Source organism: Mobula birostris, chromosome 4 (assembly GCF_030028105.1).
Source record: "Mobula birostris isolate sMobBir1 chromosome 4, sMobBir1.hap1, whole genome shotgun sequence".
Lineage (NCBI taxonomy): Eukaryota > Metazoa > Chordata > Chondrichthyes > Myliobatiformes > Myliobatidae > Mobula > Mobula birostris.
Window position 1 is genome coordinate 65,667,818 of NC_092373.1, and position 16,525 is coordinate 65,684,342.

The 16,525-nt window shown below is 41.8% G+C and overlaps 1 protein-coding gene across 1 annotated transcript in view; it reads left to right on the top strand.

Moving 5' to 3' along the window:
* The window catches only part of LOC140196380 (RING finger protein 228), a 30,994-nt gene extending 17,964 nt beyond the window's left edge, over positions 1-13,030 (top strand). The window contains exon 2 of the transcript XR_011885691.1: positions 12,962-13,030. The gene's annotated coding sequence lies outside the window, so the exon portion shown is untranslated. The remainder of the gene's footprint in view (positions 1-12,961) is intronic.
* Positions 13,031-16,525: the final 3,495 nt, after the last annotated feature.

The following is a 16,525-nucleotide window of genomic DNA, read 5'->3' on the forward strand; positions in this document are numbered from 1 at the left end:
GAAGGGACCATGAGAAGGCCTTGGCAGATGGGATTAAGGAAAACCCCAAGGCATTCTACAAGTATGTGAAGAGCAAGAAGATAAGACGTGAGAGAATAGGACCAATCAAGTGTGACAGTGGAAAAGTGTGTATAGAACTGGAGGAAATAGCAGAGGTACTTAATGAATACTTTGCTTCATTATTCACTGTGGAAAAGGATCTTGGCAATTGTAGGGATGACTTGTAGTGGACTGAAAAGCTTGAGCATGTAGATATTAAGGAAGAGGATGTGCTGGAGCTTTTGGAAAGCATCAAGTTGGGTAAGTCATCGGGACCAGATGAGATGTACCCCAGGCTCCCGTGGGAGGCGAGGGAGGAGATTACTGAGCCTCTGGCAATGATCTTTGCATCATCAATGGGGACGAGAGAGGTTCCAAAGGATTGGAGGGTTGCAGATGTTGTTCCTTTATTCAAGAAAGGGAGTAGAGATAGCCCAGGAAATTATAAACCAGTGAGTCTTACTTCAGCGGTTGGTAAGTTGGGAGAAGATCCTGAGAGGCAGGATTTATGAATATTTGGAAAGGCATAATATGAATAGGAATAGTCAGCATGGCTTTGTCAAAGGCAGGTCGTGCTTTATGAGCCTGAGTGAATTTTTTGAGGATGTGACTAAACACATTGATGAGGGTAGAGCAGTAGATGTAGTGTATATGGATTTCAGCAAGGCATTTGACAAGGTAACCCATGCAAGGTTTATTGAGAAAGTAAGGAGGCATGGGATCCAAGGGGACCTTGCTTTGTGGATCCAGAACTGGCTTGCCCACAGAAGGCAAAGAATGGTTGTAGACTGGTCATATTCTGTGTGGAGATTGGTGACCAGTGGTGTGCCTCAGGGATCTGTTCTGGGACCCTTACTCTTCGTGATTTTTATAACCGACCTGGATGAGGAAGTGGAGGGATGGGTTAATAAATTTGCCGATGACACGAAGGTAGGAGGTGTTGTGGATAGAATGGAGGGTTGTCAGAGTTTACAGTGGGTCATTGATAGGATGTAAAACTGGGCTGAGTAGTGGCAGATGGAGTTCAATCCAGATAAGTGTGAAGTGGTTCATTTTGGTAGATCAAGTATGATGGCAGAATATAGTATTAATGGTAAGACTCTTGGCCTTGTGGAGGATCAGAGAGATCTTGGGGTCCAAGTCCATAGGACACTCAAAGCTGCTGCGCAGGTTGACTCTGTGGTTAAGAAGGCATACTGTGCATTGGCTTTATCAATCATGGTATTGAGTATAGGAGCCGAGAGGTAAATGTTGCAGCTATATAGGACCCTGGTCAGACCCCACTTGGAGTACTGTGCTCAGTTCTGGTCACCATACAACAGGAAGGATGTGGAAACCATAGAAAGGGTGCATAGGAGATTTACAAGGATGTTGCCTTAATTGGGGCGCATGCCTTATAAGGATAGGTTGAGTGAATTCGGCCTTTTCTCCTTGGGGCGACGGACGCTGAGAGGTGACCTGATAGAGGTGTATAAGATGATGAGAGGCATTGATCATGTGGATAGTCAGAGGCTTTCCCCAGGGCTGAAATGGCTAGCACGAGAGGGCACAGTTTTAAGGTACTTGGGAGTAGCTACAGAGGAGGAGTCAGGGGTAAGCTTTTTACGCAGGGAGTGGTGAGTGCGTGGAATGGGCTGCCGGCGACAGTAGTGGAGGCAGATATTCAAGATTCAAGATTCAAAAAACTTTATTGTCATTCTAAGCATACATCAGCTCTGCAGGGCAGAATGAGACAGCGTTTCCCAGGAGCAGTGCAATCATAACATAGAAACATAGAAAATAGGTGCAAGAGTAGGGCATTCGGCCTTTCGAGCCTGCACCGCCATTCAGTATGATCATGGCTGATCATCCAACTCAGAACCCTGTACCAGCCTTCCCTCCATACCCCCCTGATTCTTTTAGCCACAAGGGCCATATCTAACTCCCTCTTAAATATAGCCAATGAACTGGCCTCAGCTGTTTCCTGTGGCAGAGAATTCCACAGATTCACCACTCTCTGTGTGAAGAAGTTTTTCCTCATCTCGGTCCTAAAAGGCTACCCCTTTATCCTCAGACTGTGACCCCTCGTTCTGGAATTCCCCAACATCGGGAACAATCTTCCTGCATCTAGCCTGTCCAATCCCTTTAGGATTTTATACGTTTCAATAAGATCCCCCCTCAATCTTCTAAATTCCAACGAATATAAGCCTAGTCGATCCAGTCTTTCATCATATAAAAGTCCTGCCATCCCAGGAATTAATCTGGTGAACCTTCTTTGTACTCCCTCTATGGAAAGGATGTCTTTCCTCAGATTAGGGGACCAAAACTGCACACAATACTCCAGGTGTGGTCTCACCAAGGCCTTGTACAACTGCAGTAGTACCTCCTTGCTTCTGTATTCGAATCCTCTTGCTATGAATGCCAGCATACCATTCGCCTTTTTCACTGCCTGCTGTACCTGCATGCCCACTTTCAATGACTGGTGTATAATGATACCCAGGTCTCGTTGCACCTCCCCTTTTCCTAATCGGCCTCCATTCAAATAATAATCTGTTTTCCTATTTTTGCCACCAAAGTGGATAACCTCACATTTATCCACATTAAGTTGCATCTGCCATGAATTTGCCCACTCACCCAACCTATCCAAGTCACCCTGCATCCTCTTAGCATCCTCCTTACAGCTAACACTGCCGCCCAGCTTCATGTCATCTGCAAACTTGGAGATGCTGCATTTAATTCCCTCGTCTAAGTCATTAATATATATTGTAAACAACTGGGGTCCCAGCACTGAGCCTTGTGGTACCCCACTAGTCACTGCCTGCCATTCTGAAAAGGTCCTGTTTATTCCCACTCTTTGCTTCCTGTCTGCCAATCAATTCTCTATCCTCATCAATACCTTACCCCCAATACCATGTGCTTTAAGTTTGCACACTAATCTCCTGTGTGGGACCTTGTCAAAAGCCTTTTGAAAATCCAAATATACCACATCCACTGGTTCTGCTCTATCCACTCTTCTAGTTACATCCTCAAAAAATTCTATGAGATTCGTCAGACATGATTTTCCTTTCACAAATCCATGCAGACTTTGTCCAATGATTTCACCGCTTTCCAAATGTGCTGTTATCACATCTTTGGTAACTGACTCTAGCATTTTCCCCACCACCGATGTTAAGCTAACCAGTCTATAATTCCTTGGTTTCTCTCTCCCTCCTTTTTTGTATTTGTTCCTTTCCCTTCAGTTCACTCTTGCTTCTCTCTCTTTCCCCTAATCCAGGCCTCCCAACTCTCCTTTCTCCACACTCACCTTCTCACAGCTCCTGAGGGATTTGAGGCATTCCCATGCTTTCTTCATTGTTGCATTTATGTGCTGGGCTCTGGACAGCTCCTCCAAAATGATAACCAGCACTGAAGAATTTAAAGATGCTGGCCCTCTCCACCTCTGTTCCTCTAATGAGGACTGGCACGTGGACCTCTGCTTTCCTTCCCCTGAAGTTAATCTACTCCTTGGTCTTGCTGACATTGAGTAAGAGGTTGTTGTCGTGGCACCACTGGCCTGATTTTCAATACCCTTCCTAATACTGATTCATCACAACCTTTGATTTAGCCTATGATAGTGCTGTCATCAGCAAACTTGAATATGGCATTGGAGCTGTGCTTAGCCACACGATCATAAGTGTATAGCAAGTAGAGCAGAGGGCTCAGCACACAGCCTTGTGGTGCACTTGTGCCGATGGAGTTATGGAGGAGATGCTATTGCCAATCTGAACTGACAGGGTCTGCAATTGAGAAAATCGAGGATCCAATTGCACAAAGAGGTATTGAGGCCAAGGTCTAAAAACCTATTGATTAGTTTTAGAGGGATGATGGTATTTAATACTGAGCTTTAGTCGATAAGTACATTGTAATATATGCATCTTTGTTGTCCAGATGTTTCAGGGTAGAGTGAAGAGCCAGTGAGATGGTATCTACTGAGGACCTGTTGCTCCAGTAGGCAAATTGGAGTGGATCCAAGTCGCTTCTCAGGCAGGAGTTGATCTGTTTCATCACCAGGCTCTCAAAGCACTTCATCACTGTGGATAAGTGCTACTGAATGATAGCCATTGAGGCCGGTTACCACGTTCTTCTTGGACACCAGCACAATTGAAACTTGCTTGAAGCAGATGAGTATCTCAGGCTGTTGAACCGAGAGGTTAAAGATCTCAGTGAACACTTCAGCCAGTTGATCAGCACATGTCTTTAGTACTTGGCCAGGTACCCTGTCTGGGCCAGATACTTTTCGTGGGTTCACCCGCCCAAAGGCAACTTGCACATTTTCCTCATATAATAGGCTGAAATTGTATAATTATTGGGGACTGTGGGAGTTCGTGATGGTTCCTTCATGTCTTGACAGTCAAAGCAAGCATAGAAGGCATTAAGCTCATCTGGAAGCAAAGCCCTGTTGTTGCCTATGTCACTTGGGTTAACTTTATGCGAAGTGATAGTATTCAAGCTCTGCCACAACTGCCGAGCACTCTTTGGTGATTCAAGTTTAGTCCGGAATTGCTGCTTTGCCCATGAGATAGCTTTCCAGTGATCATACCTGGACCTCTTTTAACTTTCTTGGTTACCAGGCTTGAATGCCTCTGATCTGGCTCTCAGCAGATTGTGGATCTTGTGGTTCATCCAGGGCTTCTGATTGGGGAAAGCTCTGAATGATTTTGTGGGACACACTCATCCACAACTGTTTTCATAAAGTCCGTGACAACCATGGTGTATTCATTCAGATCCACAGGTGAGTCCTTGAACATGGCCCAGTCCACTGATTTGAAGCAATCCCACAGCCGCTTCTTAGCCTCCTTCAACCACCTCTTTGTTGTCCTAATCTCTGGAGCTTTGATCTTTAGCCTCTACCTGTATGCAGGTAGGAGGACAGCCAAGTGATTTGATTTGCCGAGATACGGTCTGGTATGGAATGCTAGGCATTCCTTATCTCATTGTAAGGTTTCACTGCTAATGTAATGGTTTTTTTGTAATGTTCACTGCTGAAGTAACGGTTTCTCTGTAGAAGCAATGTTTGGGTTATGGCTGGAGGTAACAGGACTGTGGATTCATGTTAGCCAATCAGGATTTTGTTGCCCTGTCTGGTGAATCTGGAAGCAGTTGATTTTTCCAGAGAGGGAGAGAGAGAGACAGAGAGATGAAGAGAGAAGACGTGAATTAAGAGATTTGGTGGACCGCCGGACGGGGTGGACTTGGAGTGAGAATCCGACGGGCAGCGACGATCGACCTACGTGTGAGCTCCAACTTTGTGCACAAACTGTTTACTAAGATTTGGGCCCTTTTAAAAATATATATATTTCGTTTCTCTGCTTACCATATAGTCAAAGTAAGATTTATAAAGCTTAACTGTTTAATCACATATTGTGCACTGTTTGTTATTTTGGGGTACTGATTTATAACAAGGGACACATCGCACAGCACCCACCCAAACAAAATTTCTTAAGTTTGGCCAGGCAGGGGGTTATCACCCCCTATATTAAACGGCTAGGCGAAGCGAGTGTTACATTAGTGGTCTAATGTATTGGGATCTCTGGTGGTACAGGTAATATGCTGATGGTAATTGGGCAGGGTTTTCTGTTTGAAGTCCCCGACTATGACTTGAAATACGCCAGGATGGACTGTTTCTTATTTGGAGACGATATCATGCAGTTTCTCAAGCGCTTGATTATATTCGGCTGCTGGTGGTATTAAATTGTGGTCAGGATTATGGAGGAGAATTCCCTAGGTAAATGGAACAGCTGGCATTTGACCATTAGGTGTTCAAGGTTAGGCAACATGAAAACCATAGAAACCATAGAAACTACAGCACAGAAACAGGCCCTTTGGCCCTTCTTGGCTGTGCCGAACCATTTTCTGCCTAGTCCCACTGACCTGCACACGGACCATATCCCTCCATACACCTCCCATCCACGTATCTGTCCAATTTATTCTTAAATGTTAAAAAAGAACCTGCATTTACCACCTCGTCTGGCAGCTCATTCCATACTCCCACCACTCTCTGTGTGAAGAAGCCCCCCCTAATGTTCCCTTTAAACTTTTCCCCCCTCACCCTTAACCCATGTCCTCTGGTTTTTTTCTCCCCTTGCCTCAGGGGAAAAAGCCTGCTTGCATACACTCTATCAATACCCATCATAATTTAATATACCTCTATCAACTCTCTCCTCATTCTTCTACGCTCCAGGGAATAAAGTCCTAACCTATTCAACCTTTCTCTGTAACTGAGTTTCTCAAGTCCCGGCAACATCCTTGTAAACCTTCTCTGCACTCTTTCAACCTTATTTATATCCTTCCTGTAATTTGGTGACCAAAACTGAACACAATACTCCAGATTCGGCCTCACCAATGCCTAATACAACCTCATCATAACATTCCAGCTCTTATACTCAATACTTCGATTAATAAAGGCCAATGTACCAAAAGCTCTCTTTACGACCCTATCTACCTGTGACGACACTTTTAGGGAATTTTGTATCTGTATTCCCAGATTCCTCTGTTCCACTGCACTCCTCAGTGCCTTACCATTAACCCTGTATGTTCTACGTTGGTTTGTCCTTCCAACGTGCAATACCTCACACTTGTCGGTATTAAACTCCATCTGCCATTTTTCGGCCCATTTTTCCAGCTGGTCCAAGTCCCTCTGCAGGCTCTGAAAACCTTCCTCACTGTCTACTACACCTCCAATCTTTGTATCATCAGCAAACTTGCTGATCCAATTTACCACATTATCATCCAGATCATTGATATAGATGACAAATAACAATGGACCCAGCACTGATCCCTGTGGCACACCACTAGTCACAGGCCTCCACTCAGAGAAGCAATTTTCTACCACCACTCTCTGGCTTCTTCCATCGAGCCAATGTCTAATCCAATTTACCACCTCTCCATGTATACCTAGCAACTGAATTTTCCTAACTAACCTCCCATGTGGGACCTTGTCAAAGGCCTTACTGAAGTCCATGTAGACAATATCCACTGCTTTCCCTTCATCCACTTTCCTGGTAACCTCCTCGAAAAACTCCAACAGATTGGTCAAACATGACCTACCACGCACAAAGCGATGTTGACTCTCCCTAATAAGCCCCTGTCTATCCAAATGCTTGTAGATTCTGTCTCTTAGTACTCCCTCCAATAACTTACCTACTACTGACGTTAAACTCACCGGCCTATAATTTCCCGGATTACTTTTCAATCCTTTTTTAAACAACGGAACAACATGAGCCACTCTCCAATCCTCCGGCACTTCACCTGTAGACAGCGACATTTTAAATATTTCTGCCAGGGCCCCCGCAATTTCAACACTAGTCTCCTTCAAGGTCCGGGGGAACACTCTGTCAGGTCCCGGGGATTTATCCACTTTAATTTTCCTCAAGACAGCAAGCACCTCCTCCTTTTCAATCTGTACAGTTTCCATGGTCTCACTACTTGATTCCCTCAGTTCCATAGATTTCATGCCAGCTTCCTTAGTAAATACAGATGCAAAAAACCTATTTAAGATCTCCCCCATTTCCTTTGGTTCCGCACAAAGCCAACCACTCTGATCTTCAAGAGGACCAATTTTATCCCTTACAATCCTTTTGCTCTTAATATACTTGTAAGAGCTCTTTGGATTATCCTTCATTTTGACTGCCAAGGCAACCTCATGTCTTCTTTTAGCCCTCCTGATTTCTTTCTTAAGTATTTTCTTGCACTTCTTATACTCCTCAAGCACCTGATTTACCCCCTGTTTCCTATACATTTCATACAACTCCCTCTTCTTCTTTATCAGAGTTGCAATATCCCTTGAGAACCAAGGTTCCTTATTCCTATTCAATTTGCCTTTAATCCTGACAGGAACATACAAACTCTGCACTCTCAAAATTTCCCCTTTGAAGGCTTCCCACCTACCAATCACATCTTTGCCAGAGAACAACCTGTCCCAATCCACGCTTTTTAGATCCTTTCTCATTTCTTCAAATTTGGCCTTCTTCCAGTTCAGAACCTCAACCCTAGGACCAGATCTATCCTTGTCCATGATCAAATTGAAACTAATGGTGTTACGATCACTGGAACCAAAGTGCTCCCCTACACAGACTTCTGTCACTTGCCCTAATTCGTCTCCTAACAGGAGATCCAATATTGCATCCCCTCTAGTTGGTCCCTCTATATACTGATTTAGAAAACTTTCCTGAACACATTTTACAAACTCTAAACCATCTAGACCCCTAACAGTATGTGAGTCCCAATCAATGTATGGAAAATTAAAATCCCCTACCACCACAACTTTATGTTTCCTGCAGTTGTCTGCTATCTCTCTGCAGATTTGCTCTTCCAAGTCTCGTTGACTATTGGGTGGTCTGTAATACAATCCCACTAATGTGGCCATACCTTTCCTGTTTCTCAGCTCCACCCATAAGGACTCAGTAGACAAGCCCTCTAATCTGTCCGGCCTGAGCACTGCTGTAATATTTTCCCTAACAAGCAATGCTACTCCCCCACCTTTCATTCCTCTGCCTTGATCACATCTGAAACATCGGAACCCTGGAATATTAAGCTGCCAGTCCTGCCCCTCCTGTAGTCAAGTTTCACTAATTGCTACAACATCATAATTCCACGTGTCAATCCACGCCCTCAACTCATCCGCCTTCCGAGTTCAACAAAACTGCCACATCGGACCACCATCGAGAATTTATCATGGAACACGCACCTCCACCTTTTGCCTCTTCTGAATCAGCAGTTTGGTCCATATGGAAAATCAAGAAGCCTACTGGTTTGATCACTCTGTCTGGTGTGCTGGGAGAAAGTCAAGTCTCACTCAGACATAGGTTACTGTCTGAGCCAGAGTGGATCAGGAAAACTTTCCAAGCTCGGTTTGAAGTTGTGCAGATGGAAGATTTCTTTTCATTATTTAATAAGGTGTTTCATTCATATACAAATAATTTAGGTTGGCACCTGAAAAAAATTGGTTTTGACATCTTGGATGTTAAATTGTGGTAATAAATACAATCTCTGGAACTTGTAAGGAACTATTGTTTAAGGAGCAATTATTCACGTTCTAGGCAATGCACACAAAATGCTGGAGGAACTCAGCAGGCCAGGCAGCCTCCATGGAAAAGTAGTCACTTGCAGGAGTATAGAAGTGAATTATAATCATAGAATTTGGGCCAACTTAGAAAACTTAGGTTGGCTAAAAAAAATAAATAGTAAATTCTGCACTTGTACAGCTCACGAGACAAGTGCTTGAATCGCCGAGGCATAGAAGCCTGTGGACATTATATAGATGAGTGGGATTAGTTGTAGGTTGATGCAATGAGCCAAATAGCCTGGTTCTGTGCTGTATGACTCTGTGACATGGAGTCTTCCAAGCCTTTCACATGGAGAACTCGAAGCATTCCATTCATGACTCTCTTTTTGCATTCTGCTATGTCTGGATCTCACAGCTTCTGTTTTAACCTTCCAGTATTTCATGGCTGGTTGAGGTAAAAACAAAAACAGGACTAGATGTTGCAAGAAATTTCAATTTCTGCCTCAGCAACTAAATATTAACTCTTCTAAGGTCTCAATTTCTATGTAGAGGAAACTTTCTATGTTTTTTCAAAGGAAATCAATCCGAACAGAGGAATGAAAAATGTTATATGGTAGATTAAAATGTTCAACCTATGGGCTTTGATAAGACCTTTACCCACTGTCCATTTTAGCAGCTGTCAAAATGCAATATATAACTGATTCTGAGATGGGATATCACAAGTTCCGATTTAAGTGAATACTGTTGACTTCCTGTGTGGGAAATTACCTGATCTTTGTACACCTCATAACAGATTTTTTTGCACCTTGATTTTTGCTTTGTATCATCTGTCTTCTGCTGTGGCTCAGCAAATGTGCTTACTCAGTTTAGTACATCAATATGTTTATCCTGTAATGATGTCCCATTCAGCTTTAAATTGGTGACTTCAAGCATTTTTGTACATTAGTGTAAAATGATAGATTAACTCCGATGGCATAATTAGATGTCCGCGGGTGCTCATATGATTAACAACAACTGGAATTTAGTACCTTCAGATTGAAATGTCTCAGAGGCAACACACCTGGAGCAGTTCCTAATTATGGAAGTAAGAATAGCTCTAGGCTATACTGTGCTGGAGGCCTCCTTTGATACAATTATGTGGGATCTTCTCCTTGACTCCACATTACTTGTGGTGGAAATTTGGAAATCATAAACAATATTGCTGTTTTCTGGATTATCAGCATATTCCTCAATTCCCTTAGTATTCAGGTAGAGGTGTAAGTGTAGGGGCAGCTATTCTGATGCACCATTAGGACTCAGCAGGTAGTCTATTGCTCAATTCAGTTGTCATTAGGCATTATAATGGTTGCCAGTTCAGAGTTGTATGAGTTCTGTCCTGGAAACAGGATATCTGCTCAAGCAGGCACTGGGTGTAGAAACTATCATGGCAAATTGCATTCTCAACTGTTTTAAAATTTTAATAACTCCTATTGGGATTCTGTGGTTTGGCTATTTTCCATTACTCACTAATTTATTGGATCTACCACATGTATGTATGATGGCTTTATATATTATATTATCCCTAGTCAATATAACAGAATAACCTGACTCTATCTGTTAAACAGTGAGAAAGAGAAGGGTAGAAAGAGAGATCCCGGTCGAGGTTTTAAAAAAAATTTTAAACATTAACTTTGTCCGTAATACATTTGTAAAATATACACTCATTGGCCATTTTATTAGGTACAGGAGTGGACTTCTGTGTGCTTTCCTACTGCTGTAGCCCATCCACTTCAAGATATATTTGTTGTGCATTCAGAGATGCTGTTCTGTACACCACTGCTGTAATACGTGATTATTTGAGTTCCTGTCACTTTCCAGTCAGCTTGAACCAGCCTAGATATTTTCTCTGGCCTCTTTCATTAACAAGGTGTTTTCACCCACAGAACTGTTGCTCATTTAATTTTTTTCACACCATTCTCTGTAAACTCTAGAGACCATTGTGCATGAAAATCACAAGAGGTCAGCAGTTTCTGAGATACTCAAACCACCCCATCTGGCAATAACAATCATTCCATGGTCAAAGTCACTTAGATCATATTTCTTCCTCAGTTTGATGTTTGGCCTGAACAACTGAATCTCTTGATCATGTCTACATGCTTTTATGTATTGAATTGCTGCCACATGATTGGCTACGGATACTTGCATTAATGAGTAGGTGTACTTATTAAAGGGACACTAAGTGTACATACAAGAAGAAAAGCACTTTTAGAGTCATTTAGTCAATATAAATGTAGCAACATAGGCCTTGGTCAATTGCAACAATCTTTTGCAACTTTAATGTTAAATATTTCCACTCTTCAAAATAAGAAGCATGTTTAACTTAGGCACTCATTTCACTTTTAACACAAAACAGGTATCGCAGCTGTTATGTTCCATTTGATTACATTACTCATAAATAATGAAAATTATTTAATTATATTAATGAGCTTTCTGATTCATTCCAGCACATGTATCACCTCTTTTTATGACCTGCATATAATTGAAACCAATGAGAATGATTTCCACAAGGAGAACATAGAGTGTATAGATTATCCTTCTCGTATTCCACATAAACCTTTTGATTGATTGAGAATGTTAAAATACAGCTTCACAGCTCATGTTGGCAGAAGAAATGAGTACATCTGACTTAAAGTCATGAAGTCCAGGCTACATCCAGCTGCTCTGAAGAGAGACTGCTGTAATTATATAATATATATGAGACAATATTTGGGCAATAGAACAAACAATTGAGCAACTGACCAGACAGACATTGAGATATGGCATAACTTTGGGTGCTCTCATACTTCATGCTTGCATGAGAGGCCAGATGGATTTCAGTAATGATCTCTTCTCTGTGAAATTCTTACTGACAGTGAACGCATGCTGCTGATAATGAAATGTGGTTAAAATGTGCCAATTGCATGAGGTAATGAAAGAAAAGAAATGCTGAATCATCAAAGGTACATGCACAAGTTGCAATTATATCATAACTGGGCCTGTAAAAAATGCAATGTTTACAAAAAATGAAGGATCAAAATTAATGAATAGAAACTATTTTATGGCCATTGTACATAATACCTTTAAATTTGTTCAGTAAATATTAATTACAATCATGCAATAACATTATTGATTGTTCAGTATTTGATTTGATGGTAAAGTTGTTGTGACACGGACTCAGGAGCTGATATTTTCACATTTTCTTGCCTCATTTTCAAGGAATTCATGTATCCCATACATAATCTAATGACTACAGTCATTCCAAAGCATTGGACTGATTTTTGCATATTTGAAAAAAACAAAAACTAAATTGCAGGAACTTAGAAACTTTACTTTTTGCCTGTGATGTTATCAAGCTTTCAGGTAGGATTTTTTTTGTAACCCTTCCCTGAAGCATTCCCTTAATATGATTAATTAATTAAGGAGATGCTTAAAATGCTTGGAGTAGACTATTAAATGGTTTCTACTGTATCTGCACCTGGTTTCTTTAAAATGTAGTTAACTTGGAGTAATAAACTTGCAGACAGAATATCAGTAACTTTTTCTGGTATCATAAGCTGGCAAAAATGTTTAACTTATTTCAGTTTAATGCAACAGCAATTCCCAAGAGTTTGAAGGTTTGAGAAGAAACATCTTTGTTTCAAGGAACCACAATTTCTGCAGGGAACTTATTATGCTTTGCCTATGTCTAAGGCTGTTTATTGCTGAGAAATGATATTACTGATGAAGGAACAGAGATGACATTCTCTTTCAGATCATTCTTATACTAAAATAACCTCAGTGGTGTCAAGTTGTACTGAGGATATTTCAATATAAAATTAATAGGTGTGTAATTTAGCCTAACACAAAGATTGAAATGAAATAGGTCTTTGTTTTTAACTTAAGGGACAGGCCAACAATGAAGCATGCACATTAGCACAACTACCTGTGGAAAGAATCCCTAGGACAGATGTTACTTTTTAAACGTTGTGGTCTGTGATGTCTTAAAGAGAAGCATGTGGAGACCAGAAAAGGCACTGGACTGAAGATCTAAGGTAGGATTTGATTGTCTGCCTGACTTTGAGATCCATCCAGCAGTAGACAGGACCTTCGGGAGTTCAGCTAAATAAAGGGCTGGGGTCTATGAGGTGCAACTGAGGCACATCCTGTGACCAGGACCCAGAGGGACTGTGATCTGTTAACCAGGACTAAGAGGGACCACATCATATCCAGTCTGTTCTTCTGGACCATGACTCCAGATCTGGGCCCAGATTCTGGTGTACTGTATGGCTAAAATAGTTCTTTCACTATAAAACAAGTACAAGGAAAACAACCCGTTGCCATTAATTCTGGGGCACAGTTTGGTGAGTATAGGTCAATTGCTACATTACAGTAAGGTATAGTACTGGTGGACCCAGAACTGTCACTGTACAAGACTGGGGTACAGTACCAGCTGAGAATAGTATATAATTTAATAGAATAGTGCTGTATAATACTGGAGTATAACTCTGTTAGATGTAGGTTTGTTAATGTAAAGCACTAGGGTACAATATTCGTGGATACAAATGTGCCATTGCATAACATCAAGGTATGGAACTGATTTCACAACTCTGGCAAAGTGGAAAGGAGCTTAAAGGATGCTGTGAGTGAACGAGAGAGAGAGAGAGAGAGAGAGAGAGAGAAGCTAAGTGAAGCTGAAGCAACTATGACATTCAATTGAAATATCAGTAACTGTTGATATTTGTTTAAAATAAAAATCTGTAATTGTGATTGGTTTGGATAGCATCTTTGGTTCCTCCTAAAGGTTTGCATCTCTACTTGGTGGCATTTGATTTTAAGTGCAACTTGGTTGAAAATTGATTACTGTTTGCCATAGTTTGGGACAGTATACCGTAGTCTTACATATGCTGGGCATGTAGCTGGAATGTAGTGCTGATTTGACAAAACTGGTGCAAAAGTTAAGTGTGCAGAGGCTATCCAGAATCTTGCTGAACCTTGAAGGCAAGTGCGGACCTTAGTAGGAGGAAGGGTGGTTGAGCTTAATTAAAGACCCAAGGATACTCATAGATCTGCTCACATCATAAAATGGTGCAGATAAGAGCTAAGAACTTGACAAGTTGTTACAGAGGTGGGTTTATGTATTTATTTAGTGCCACAGCACAGAGTAGGCCCTTTGAGACACGCTGCCACAACCCCAGATAACCCCAACCTAATCATGGGAAAATTCACAATGACCAATTAACTTACACGGTACGTCTTTAGATTGTGAGGGGCAACAGGAGCACTCAGGGAAACACACGCATTCCATGGGGAGGACATGCAGACAGTGCTGAAATTGAGTTCTGAACACTGAAGCCCTGAGCTGTAATGGCATCGCACTGACTGTACGATACCGTGCTGTCCACACTGAGCTGTAATGGCATCACACTGACTGTATGATACCGTGCTACCCACCCTGAGCTGTAATAGCATCGCAGTGACTGTACGATACCGTGCTGTCCACACTGAGCTGTAATGGCATCACACTGACTGTATGATACCGTGCTACCCACCCTGAGCTGTAATGGCATCGCACTGACTGTACGATACCATGCTACCCACCCTGAGCTGTAATGGCATCGCACTGACTGTATGATACCGTGCTACCCACCCTGAGCTGTAATGGCATCGCACTGACTGTACGATACCGTGCTACCCACCCCGAGCTGTAATGGCATCGCACTGACTGTACGATACCGTGCTGTCCACTGTAGATATGAGGTAAGATCAAAGAATTCTCATTTTTTAACTTTGAAAGTTGCCATTGAAGTTCTAATGTATTGGCTATAAAATATAAGTTTGGTTTTTCTCTCCATGGACTAAAGATTTTCCTAAATGTTGAGAGAGTTCAGTACTTCCTAATTTTAAGACCATAAGACCATAATATATAGGAGCAGAATTAGGCCATTTGGTCCATCGAGTCTGCTCTGCCACTTCATCATAGCTGATCCAATTTTCCTCTCAGCCCCAATTTTAATTCACATTTGCAGAATCTATAGTGTTTTTGCTTTGTGCTAAGTTATGGCTGACCAGATATGAGGGCAGGATTGCAGGGTGTGTGAGTGTGGGCTGAAGACAACTGCAGAACATCCCTCCACATAGAGAGCATGATTTGGAGACATTCAGTTACATAAGGAAGGCAGAAAGGATCTTAGCTCTTAGAAACAGGTCACATTTCAGAGAGAGAAATAATGTCAGAATGATACTGGAAAGATTATTAAGGTTTGATGGAACGCAAGTGAGGTAGAAAGTAGGATCCTAAAGCTGTTATACCAGACTATAGCTGCAATGCACACAGTAAGAATTGTTAGATTTACATATGCACTAGAAAGATAGTGAAGAAGACCATCAGGACAGTGGATAGTTTACCTTGGGAACATGATGCAGGAGAGGATTCAGATGTAATTATGACTACATTTGACATCCTTTGTAGGCAGAATTAAGGGTTGAATTTGCAACTAAACTACCTGGTGCCAGGCTGAAGAATATGGTAAATGGTTTGGAGGGTATTGGAAATCATTGAGTAGGATCCAGTCAATAGTAGTCCGTGTTCTGTGACTAACATTACAGGGGAACAAAGAGGTGGGCCTGTTTAAAAACTCCCAGCTGCTAGGAGATGAAAACAGGATCTCAAAAATGTAATCACTGGATTAATACCTATGCCATCTTTAAATTGGCTTAGGGACAGAGATGATTCAATGTCATGGGAGATTAATGCCAAAATTTGGATGAGAAGGAATCGTACCACTGGGAAAAGTTCACTTGAACTCTGTTGGGAATGAGACCTAGTAAGCATATTAAACAGTCCTGTCACAAGGAATTTAAATAACTTGAAGTAAGGAATCAAAGGACAATATAAATAAAAGGGGAAAGAGATCTGCTCACTCTTTTAACTCCTTATGCCCCATCTGTGGTAGAGTCTGCAAACTCATCAGTTAGCTCAGAACTCACAGAGCTGTGGTGGTAGCATGCCATTCTTGACCGTAAGGAACTGCACAATAGAAATAAGGAGGCGGGAATGAAGATGATCTTAAACCATTATTGATTGCCATTGATTCTTGAGCCCTTTAAAGTGAAACAGATGCACCTATAGCTATCAGGACGCTGCATCAGTGGAAATACAATCTGATTAAATAGCAGCTTATTTAAATTTATATGTTGATGCTTGGTATTACTGAGGGTGTAAGGAAAGGTTGAGGTTTATGAGCAATCACAAGGAGGAACTGCAAACTGATGTGCGCAAGAAGCAGTGAGTGGAGCACGAAAACCAGTTTTTCGATGGATGAAGGATTTGTACCTAAAGCTCAACCTCAATGAGAAGACAAGGATATCCCAAGGGACATCAGAATTGTGCTGTAATAATAACTATCTGGAGGAAGGGAAATAAGTCTGACTGTGATAATAAAAGAGGTGTTGCTTTGCAGCCTGTCA